The sequence below is a fragment of the Arvicanthis niloticus genome, chromosome 11, assembly GCF_011762505.2.
Source record: "Arvicanthis niloticus isolate mArvNil1 chromosome 11, mArvNil1.pat.X, whole genome shotgun sequence".
NCBI classification, from domain to species: domain Eukaryota; kingdom Metazoa; phylum Chordata; class Mammalia; order Rodentia; family Muridae; genus Arvicanthis; species Arvicanthis niloticus.
The window spans coordinates 15965088-15974361 of record NC_047668.1 but is presented as its reverse complement, the minus strand read 5'-3'; positions in this window follow the sequence as shown (position 1 = coordinate 15974361).

Sequence of the window (9274 nt, the reverse complement as noted above, 5' to 3'; positions counted from 1 at the left end):
GTCCTTCTTAGGAGTAACAAAATACTCATGGGAGCAAATAAGGAGACAAAGTGTGGAGCAGAGACTGAAGAAGTGGCTGTCTGGAGACTTCCCCACCTGGGTATCCATCCCATGTGCAGTCAACAAATGCATAAGCTATTGTGGATGCCACTGAGTGCATGCTGACAGGAGCCTGATATTCCTGTCTCCTAAGAGGCTCTGCTGGAATCTGACATATACAGAGGTGGATGCTCACAGCCAATCATTGAACTGATCACAAGGTCCCCAATGGAGGTGTTAGAGAGAAGACTGAAGGAGCTGAAGGGGCTTGTGGCCCCATGTGGTGAGTGACAATACCAACCAGCCAGAGCTCCCAAAGTCTAAACCACCAGCCATGGAACACACATGAAGGGACCCATGGCTCCAGCTGTATATGTAGTGGAGGGCATCAGTGGGAGAGGAGGTCCTTGGTCCTGTGAAGGCTGGATGCCCCAGTGTGGGGGAATTGGAGGGCAGCGAGGCAGGAGTGGGTGGATGGTTGGGAGCACACCCTCATAAAAGCAGGAGGAGGGGGGATGGGTTAGGAGGTTTCGGGGGGGGGCGGGTAAATTGGGAAAGAAGATAACATCTGAAATAAGATGTCCAATAAAAAAAGAGTGAAAGTGTCAAATCCAATGTGAAGCTCTGCAGCTTCAAAGAGGCGACTCTAACTGTCTGGAAGTTCATTGGGAAGTAGAGACGTTGGGTCTGTTTAGTTTCACTAAGTATTGTTTTTCATTTGTAAGTTATTTATAATGAAGGTTTAATAAAAATGACTAAAAAATGCATTTGATAAGAAAAATGAGGCCAAACCCAAGCAAATGACATTTCTATAATAGCAGCACACCCAGATTTGTAGCCAGGATGGGAGCAAAAGCTCTGGCCTGGAGCATTTTTTAAAAATCATCACATTTTATCTATCTACTTGCCTGCCTGCCTGCCTGCCTGCCTGCTTGCCTGCCTGCCTGCCTGCCTATCTATCTATCTATCTATCTATCTATCTATCTATCTATCTATCTATCTATCTATTGATCTAGCATGTGTGTGTGTGTTCATGTGCACACGCATGCTCTCGTACATGTGATGGTGTGCTTGTGAAGCTCAGAGACAACTTGATGCAGTTGGTTCTCTCCTCCCATCATTTGGGTATTGGGAGTCAAATGCAGGCCATCACTCTCGGTGGGCAGTGCCTTTACCTGCTGAGCTGAGCCACCTCACTGGCCCCTGGAGTGTTGTTGACTGTGGAGGCCTCCCCTGGACCACAAAGATCTGAAATGGGAGAGAGGAAGAGGGGCAACATGAAAGAGTGAAGCTCACTTTCTATGGCCCCACATCAAGGTACTCAGGTTATGGCTTGGTATTGAGAATATTCAATGGTTCAGAGAACCATTCAGTGCTTTGTTTTAGGACTGAAACCCGAGTACTCCCAGTGTTGTAGCTGTTGTAACTCCAAGTGCAGTGGGAGAATGCTAGTGCATAAAAGTCTACTGTGCATCCAGCAGAATGAGAGTCCAGCACATCCAGTTACACATACCCCACAGCACTTGGTAATAAATGACTATTGCTGGCTTATGAATTTATTATACTATGTTTTTGCAGTTGATTTAGAATGTATCCCAACTTACCAAAAAACCATTTTCTATATAGCTACTCCAGAAGACGTGCTACCCCAGAAACCTCATACATCTATGCTTACTGTATCTCTTCATTGCGTTGTTTTCTCTTGAGGTTAATTTAGTCTCGTGTTACTCTCTTTACCATGATCCTACAAGCAGTAGATCATGCCATCTCTACATACGGTATAGCTTTAACTAGGTAGTAAGCTGCAGCATCTCGGCTTGTGACCATATATTCTGTGATGTTTGAGCAATGAAATCCCTTACTAAATGTATTTCTCAGAATGTATCACCAGCATTAAGTGATGTATGACTATATATAACTCAGTAAAAAAAAAAAATGGCTGAGAAACATGAAACCGGATTGGTTGTCTCTGTTCTTTCACTAAGTTGCCTTGGTTTCTTCAGCCATCAGTGAGGATGATAATAATAGCTAATGTCTCATTAGGAGTAGCTATGTGCCTCGTAGATTCCCTGTATCAGCTCACTAGTCATCCAGCTGTCCTGGCATGATGCACTATTATACTCTTATTTGTTTTACAGTGTGAACAAGCAAAGACCTTGGTGAAGTAACTTATGCAATTTAAATCATGTAGTAAGTGACAGAGCTGTCATTTGGCTCCAGATTGCCTAACTTTACAGCCTATCTTTCCAATACTCTCAGGATATTGCCCATTCCACTTATGTCAAAAGGGTGCCGAGGATGAAAGAAACAGACTGCTTTTGACATGACTGCTAAGACGGAAAAAGGCTGGCAAAGGTGGATTTGTGTCTCTACCCCCACCTTATAAGTAGCTTACCTTAAAAAAAAATCATTTTTGATTTATGTAGATATTCTCAACTCACAGAGATTCACAGACCTCTGCCTCCTGTGAGTAGTGATGGAAAGCCTGCATCAAAGGCCTGCACCACCACATTTGGCTCTAAAGTAACATTTTTTTAAGTAGGATGTATTTCCTTTTAAAAATTAACCCAGATTTTCAGATGTTAACACATGCCCCTAAACTTTAGCAAAGGTTTTCATGAAGGTAATTAATGATCAGTTTACTTATGCAGGTGTGTCTGTAAGGCTGTTTGAACAGAGGGTTAACGGAGGAGACGAAACCTACATTGAATGTGGACACTCAAGGCTGGGGTCCAGGGCGGAATGAAAAGGGAAAAACGAGAAGACACCTGCAGTTTCCTTTCTCTGCTTTCTGTTCCAGATGTGAGAAAGAAGGTCGTGCCACGCCTTTCCCTCCTTGATGACCTTATCCTCAAACCATAAGCCATAAGAAATCCTTCTAATTAGTTCCTTTGAGGCATTTGGTCACAGCAGAGAGAAAAGAAGTTCAGATGCAAATAACAGTTGCTGGTTTGCTGAGTGGTGATTACAGATGAAGTACCTGCTGTGTTCAATTCCTAATAGGAAATTAAAATTTGACATCTGTCATTATTTGTTCTTATTTTCATGTATTACTCTCAAAGACCAGCTCCATGTGTATTTTGGTGTACTATTTTAGTTATAATGGGAAGGAGCGCACGTTTACCACTAACCTACTAATAGCAATAGTTAATGCTTTACGAGGGCTTGTGATAGGCCTGTGCCTCAAAGGTTATTTATATACAACAGTTAAGCTAGCGACCAGATGATGGAGAGCATACTCTTATACACCCGAGGAAGTCAAGATAAAGAGGTACTAACTAATATGCTCAAAGTCACACAGCTTGTAAGGACAAGGCTGGGGTTGGAAACCAGGTAGGCTGATTCCCATCATCAAAAACCTGAAAGAAGAAATGGCTGCTCTGGAAATAACTTGTTTCATGGTTTTTAAATGAAGTTTATTCAGCTTCTGTGCCCGGACACCCGTAGCACTTTGGACCTCAATTGCTTTCCTTACCCATAGAGGAAATTCCACAATCCCTTTTGTGTATCCTTGACTCTAAAGCCAGACCATGTGTCTGAAGCTGTCAGATTCTTCTGCTTGCTGAATCTGGAACTCAATTCCTTTGTTCAAATTACTTTCACAAGTTTCCTTTTTCTGGTGATTTCCTTTACTGCTTAAACTTTTGTTTCATTGCTTTACACATATTGGAAGCTCAGCTGGCTGGGTCTTCCCCAGACTTAGCTCTATTACACTCCCTGGTGCTCCTTTTCCTTTTCAAGTTGTACACTTTGTATTTTCCTTGCCCAGTTTGCCCCTTTTCATTATATATCTGTATAAGAGCGGCCACTAAGAACCACACAACAGAGTCAAGGTTAGGCTGTCTTAAAATCTCCTCTGACAATGTCGTTAATCCAAAAGCCTTTGATTTAGCCCCAGAGAGATACTTTTGGACAAGGAAGGACAGAATGCAGCTACATTCTTCACCAAAATATCACAAGAACTGTCTCTAGGCCTCTTAGTAATATTCATCTCTACAACCTCTTGAGCTGAGATGTCATTATCAACATTGCTGTCAGCACCACGGACTTCTGTGCTTCTAGTAGCATGGCCATTAAGTTCCCACATAAAGCATTCAATTGGTAATCCTTTCCTAGTCTAAAGTCCCAAAGTCCGCATTTCAACAAGCAGCATGGGTAGGTCTGCCACAGCAAGACTCAACTCCCTGGTACTAAATGTATTGCTATGAAGAGACACCATGACCACAGCAACTCTTATAAAAGAAAACATTTAATTGTGTGTTTGCTTACACTTTCAAAGGTTTAGTCCATTATTGTCATGGTGGGAAACATGATAGCATACAGGCAGACATAGTGCTGGAGAAGTAGCTGAGAATTCTACGCCTAGATCCAGAGACAACTATTGCTGGAATTTCCAACCCTAATCACACGATCAAGCCGGGCGGTGGTGGCGCACACCTTTAATCCCAGCACTTGGGAGGCAGAGGCAGAGGCAGAGACAGGCTGATTTCTGAGTTCGAGGCCAGCCTGGTCTACAGAGTGAGTTCCAGGACAGTCAGGGTGACACAGAGAAACCCTGTCTCAACCTCCCTCACCCACCCAAAAAATTACACAAACTAGTTATTATAATTATAAGCTAGATACCTATATATAGGCATATATATATACCTGTATATACCTATATTGGACAGATCTAACACTATACTAACTTATTCCATTATAAGCTATAAGATCCCTTGCTACTTGTGGTATCTCCTGGACAGTATGGTTCTAGTTCATCATGTCTTCTTCCTCCTCTTCCTGTATCCTCTTTTTCCCCTCTGTCCTCTTCCTCTTCTCTACCTTCCCCCATTCTCAAACCTCCAGTCCCACCTTTCCCCTCCACGGCCCAATCACAGGCTCTACCCTTTATTGACCAGTTAGAATGGGGAGAAGGTTCAGATGAGATCACCTGAGTATGTGATGGACTGCTTGTTGGGACAGCCCCTCCTGAGGAATCAGAGCTAACAGAATACAAACAGCATCAGGACAACCCACAACAAACAACAAAAAAGAGGGGGACACTGAGGGTGGCTTGGGCTTTTGAAACCTCTAATTCCACCACAGTGACACAGTTCCTCTAACAAGGCCACCTTTACTTCAATAAGGCCACACCCCCTAATTCTTCCTAAGTAGTGCCACTCCCTGATGACCAAACATGAGCCTATGGGGGAATTTCTTATTCACACCGCCACACTAGCTAATTTGGTTGCTGGTAAGGGAGCTTTTTTTCTGGCTTCTCACTGTGTTCTTACATGGTCCCAGTGTCTCTCCCTTTTTTATAAGACTATAACTTCTTTTGGCTAGGGACCCACCCTTATTATAAACCTTAATCTTTGCTGACTTCTCATGGTTTCTGACTTCAAATACAGTTATCTGGGTGGTGGGGGGGTTATGGTGTCAACATATGAATTTTGAGAAAATTTAATTCTGTGCACAAGATCCTGTAACCATAAGGAAAAGGGTAAGTGGTAGAGATTTATGGAGAGCTGAGGGAAAAGGCAGTGGACAGCGAGCCTTCATCTCTATGAACTGAGAGGAGCTAGAGCCTCCTTTCTGCACTCAGGGTCTGCACTCTCTGTTTCTGTAATTTCACCTGGGCCCTGAAATATCCACTTCTTTGTTTTGAGTAGCTATGATAACAGAGTAGTTGGTCAGGAAACAAATGGCTGATATTTGTTATTGCAACAATTATTCTTGTGTTTCAAGCCCTGGGATTTACTTGGCCATCACATATTGAACATTTGTTTTCATGCCATAGGAAACAACTGTGGGAGTGTGGGGCGAGCAGGTTGTAAGCTGGAGCCCTTCACTGTAGGGACACAGACCCCTTTCTATGATATACACGCTGAAGAGATGGCTGTAGGGCCTGACAGAGAAGTCTTAGCAGCCCTTGCCGAGAGGGCTAAGGTAGGACACCCATTGCTTTTATGTTACAGCCTGCTACAACCAGGAAGAGAGTGGGAGACAGGGCAAACAAACAAATTCCGTGCCCTCTATAATTCTTCAAATTTCAGTTGGTAGAAAAATTGCAGCTCCAAGTGCCTTGGACAAGATGAGAATTGACCAGTTTGTATGAAACTTCACAATCAGGTTGAGCTGGTACAGGTAGAATCAGTGCTTGGAGACCACCAGTGAGATCTGCTTCTGTTTGCTTCATCTGGCTGTCAGACTTGTGGCTGTATCCTTGAACTAACAATTCCAGAGAAAGAGTAAACATGTTTCCTTGACTGTGATTATGTTATGTGCCATTCTGGAACTAATCAGTGAAACCGCAGCAGTGAGATGTGCTATGATTTTAACTCAGCCAGAGATCTCCTGTACACATGGGTTGGGATTAGTTACATTAAAACCATATGACTGGAGAACAGGAAAGGGGTTTTTTGTTTTGTTTCGGTTTGTTTTGGTTTGGTTTTGGTTTTCCAAAGGAAATTTTAGATCCCTTTTCCCAGAAGAAACTTCCCTTAAAAGTTTTAGAAATGGATGCTGGAGAGAAATAACAGACATTTACTACAGAGTGTGACTCTGTAGTTTACTAAACATATCTTTGGTCTAATGTTACTCTAGTTTATCTGGAGATTACAATAATGTGTGTTCTTATTAAAGCAAATTTCAGCCTTTTGGGCTGCTATAATAAAATACCAACGAGTAGATGAGTTAACACAACAGAAATTTATATTCTTTAAGTTTTAGGGATTAGGAAATCCAGAATCAATATTCAGAACAACTTAGAATCGAGTTCTTGACTTTCAGTTGATCAGCTTCTCATTGTTCTCATATGGCAAAAAGGAGAAAAGCTCTGCCCCCCTTTAAAATCACACCAGTACTGTTTGCCTTGATTTCTGCTCTTACAACTTTATTGGTCTCTACTGTCTTTTTTATAGATCCTCTCTCCAAATAGTAGGGGTTAGGGCCTCAACATAGGAATTTAGGGGAGAGGGCCACCAGTTTGGCTGCCTCCAGTGTATGGACACATAGATCTAGGAGCTTCCTCTAGTGCCAGCCTGTTCAGTTCTCTGCATGACTCTGTGTGGCGGAGGCTAGTGGGTAATCTCCAGGAGTAGACGAAGCTATGTCTACTGATAAATACCTAAGCATGTCTGCACAGGCACAGGCAGAGAGAAAGTTCCTCTACTTATCTCCTAAGGTTGGCTCTTTCAATCCCTGCATGTTTTCTTAAGTCTTATCCACTGATCACTGTCGCAATCATTGTCCCATCCAGTGACTGTGACTATATATTCCTTTTAACAGAACATATCCTCAATCCATAGTCCTCCTTCTCAAAAGAGAAAAAGTCTTTAAAAGCTACACAAGAGCTAGAGAGGTGATTTAGTGCTTGCTACCCAAGCACAAGGACATGAGTTTGTTTCCTTAATAACCATGTGAAAAAGTCGAGTGTGGTGTGTGTGTGTGTCTGTAATCCCAGCACTTGGGGGAAGGAGACAAGGAGAACCCTGGAATTTACTGAGCAGTTGGTCTAGCTGAATTGGTGCACTCCATGTTCTATGAGACAGTGCTCTATCTCAAAACACGAGATAGAGAGTGACTGAGGAATTTTCTAGATGCCAACTTTGGCCTGTAAACACACACACACACACCTATACTGGAACACACACACATGCACTTACATTGGTGCACACACATGAACATACATGTTACACACATACACTTAAACTGGTGTGCACACACACATGCACTTACATTGGTGCACACACATGAACATACATGTACATATATGCACTTAAACTGGTGTGTGCACACACATGAACATGTATGTATAGACACATGAGCATGTACATGTACACACACATGTACATGTACATACACACATACACCCCACTTAAATTCATCTCAAAAAGAAAATCATCTCCTCCCCAAATAAAAATGTTTATATTTTAAGTTTGAACCATCTCTTCTTAGATTATATCACATTTTTTTCCCAAAGAAAGTTAGTAGATATTTCCAAAATATTTTTTTTTAAACAATGGCTCCTTTCACTTCAAAGAGAATTCAAGTACCCATGTCGTTAAAGAGAGAACTATTTCCAGCACATAAAGAAAAGTTCCTTAAGGAAATTACTTGAGACTTGTATTACATTACACAGTACAGTATCTGTCTTTCTTTCTGTTGTTTGATAATTTCATACATGCATATAGCCCCTTCTATTTTGCCCTCTACTTTTGACCCCAATTTAATGTACTATTCTTAATTTTAAGATGTATTTTATTGCCTTTAACTACATGTAGGTGTGTGTCTACATGAGGGTATGCACATATGAGTGCAGGTATCTGGGAAGACAGAAGTCTCTGAACCCCTAGAGCTGGAGTTACAGACAGTTGTACGCCTCCTGATGTGGGTGCTGAGAACTGAACTTGAGTCCTCTGGAAGAACAGCAAGGGCTCCTCATCGACTGAGTTATCCTTTGTGCTTTTTAAAAATATTTATACAATTTTATTTTATGTTGGGGTATTTTGCTTGCATGTATATGTTCTATGTGCATTACAGTGCCTACAGAGCCCAGAAGAGGGCATCATAGCTCCTGAAACTGGAGTTGGAGACTGTTGTGAGCAGCCATGTGGGTACTGGGAACCAAATCTGGGTTCTCAGAAGAAGAGCACTTACATACTTGGGTCAACTCTTCAGCCCTTTATTTTCTCTTAAAAACAAATATTTAAAATCCATTGTGTCCACTTAAAATATTGCATGTTCATGGGTGTAGGACCATTCACTGGAGCATGGGCATCCTCTTAGGGCTCACATCCCTAAAGAAAACTGACACCCTATATCTAAGCAGCCGCCAACCATCATTAGCCCTTCAGCTGGGTGTGGAGCTTCATGAGCCCCTCTTCCATGCATGTGATATGTATATATATATATATATATATATATATATATATATATATATATATACACACATACACACACATACACACACATACACACACATACACACACACACACACACACACACACTCACTCCATCCTGTTCAGGTCTTGTGCATAGCATGATATCTTACTCTTTGAAGCTGTACCTCTGTATCTCTGAATCTCTTGATTGGAATGATGGGTCAAATCTTTATCTAAAACTGCCAAAAATTATTTTTCTGTGTATATAGCAGTAAGAAATGGGGATCCTATTTGGAATATGCTTTCTATTTCCAGTCTCTGACAGAGTTAAATGTCACTTAGCTATAATTAAGGAAATGATTTCTTGGAG